Source organism: Priapulus caudatus, unplaced genomic scaffold (genome assembly GCF_000485595.1).
Source record: "Priapulus caudatus unplaced genomic scaffold, Priapulus_caudatus-5.0.1 Scaffold2348, whole genome shotgun sequence".
Classification (NCBI taxonomy): domain Eukaryota; kingdom Metazoa; phylum Priapulida; class Priapulimorpha; order Priapulimorphida; family Priapulidae; genus Priapulus; species Priapulus caudatus.
The window spans coordinates 10,304-12,146 of NW_014579409.1; the positions used below are offsets into that span (position 1 = coordinate 10,304).

Consider the following 1,843-nt stretch of genomic DNA (forward strand, 5'->3'; position numbering starts at 1 on the left):
TTTACTTTTACTTTTACTTTTAGCCGGTATCACTAGGATACTAGAAAGTCGGGTTCATGGATATAAGCGCTGACGACATTTTCGCAATGTGCGACATGTGCAAATGTACAAATATGGACAGCTCGAGTCTTAGTCTTATGTTATGGCCTTGTGCCGAAAGTCACACTACCGAAACTAGATACTATAATGTAACCCAAACACAGGATGGAGCTACAACGCGAGCCTATTCTTTTCTTTGGAGGAACCCCCTGAGTGAATCACTCAGGGCAGTTTGCTTGTGCGTTTTCAGAGACTAGAACTTCCAAACTGGGTTTATTCTAAACACGAACCTTTCTCCGCTATCTTGGGACTTACTATGTATTACATACTCTGTATTAAATTATTATAACCTGTTACAAAATTTCGAAGTGACGAGCGGCGATATTTCGAGCGCCATTTTGTTGACCTGTGACGTACAGATTCCCAACGCGCGTAGCGCCCATAAACCGGCATAAACCGCCCTGAGTGATTCACTCAGGGTTTCCTCAAAAGAAAAAAATGGTCTCGCGTTGTAACCCTATCCTGTGTTTGGGTTACATTATTGTATCTATACCAAAACCGGCCCACCAAGCCCACCCGGCGCAAGCGTTTGACGTCACGTTCACGTAGGGGAAGTGTGTGAAGCTGTTTTCGATATTATATATGTTATGTCGTAAGGTATAATTAAGCTACTGTGCTAACGTTTTAACCCGTATCGTCACGTTGAATCAGTCGCGTACCTACCTAGCTCTGTAACTATAGCCATCGCTCTGACACAGGCCTGTGGCGGAGCGAAGGGCTATAGACCTGTTTACAACGCGGTGGGTTGCCAGGTTCGGACTAAGAATCGGTGTGCGTAAGCGCTGTAAACCGTAGGCCAAAATATCATTTCTGCCGTGTGACCTACACTCTAACAATAGATTTTACAATACGCTTCAGTTCACTCAAATAGATTATAATAATACCATATTCTTGTTGTGCCCCCGGGGTGTGCAAACAGATTAGTGAGCGGGTCCAATGTTAAATTTTACAGGATACCATCTGCGGACAGAGAACGCCGAGAGAAGCAGATTTGGGCTATTCGACATGTAGAGAATGACAGCGCGAGAAGCGATAAATTGTGGAATCCAAAAGAACACAGTCGACTTTGTAGTCAGCATTTCATCAAAGGTAGGCCTATTTACATACTATATAAGGTTAAAAGCATAAGTTACCTTGCTACTTATATTTGCGGAAAGAGTCTGAAACAAATATTTACGCATGCTACTACTGCAAAGGCTGCACTAGGTCTGGTAGCATCTCTCTCTCTCTTTCTCACACAGACATGTACACATGCATATATAATGTATAATAAATATTATTCGTTGCGCTTTGTTGGTTTTTTGATTTTTTTCAATGTTGTTTTGTTAAACGGTTGTCCAGCGGACAAAGTCACAATATTTTACATTACAAAGCCCCAAGTCCCATCTGTACAAAAAACAATATCAGGATGATATATATTACTGCATGCGCCTGTCTGTGAGTTTGTTCGTCACTTCGACGGACAATACATTCTTTCTCAATAACAGTTTGTCATCGCCTCTTGTTATATCATCGTACACATCTGACCATGTACATGTAGTGTCAAAAATATATACATCAGGGTCTCCAATTATTCCTCATTCTGCGGAATCATGATTTCTAGGCTTAATTTCCGCATTCTGCAGCGGCAAGGTTATATTCCTCATTTCAGTTGCACTGATTGTTCGCATTGTTTGCTTGGACACATTGGTTTTTTCAGGCATTTTGTATCTGGCATGTCTACGGTAAATGGAATAGCCTAGTC

At 41.7% G+C, this 1,843-nt stretch overlaps 1 long non-coding RNA gene across 1 annotated transcript in view; it reads left to right on the forward strand.

The window, feature by feature from the left end:
* The window catches only part of LOC106818572, a 2,959-nt gene extending 1,480 nt beyond the window's left edge, over positions 1-1,479 (forward strand). Inside the window, exon 3 of the long non-coding RNA XR_001395246.1 lies at positions 1,052-1,479. This is a non-coding gene — a long non-coding RNA (uncharacterized LOC106818572). The remainder of the gene's footprint in view (positions 1-1,051) is intronic.
* The last annotated feature ends 364 nt before the right edge of the window (positions 1,480-1,843 follow it).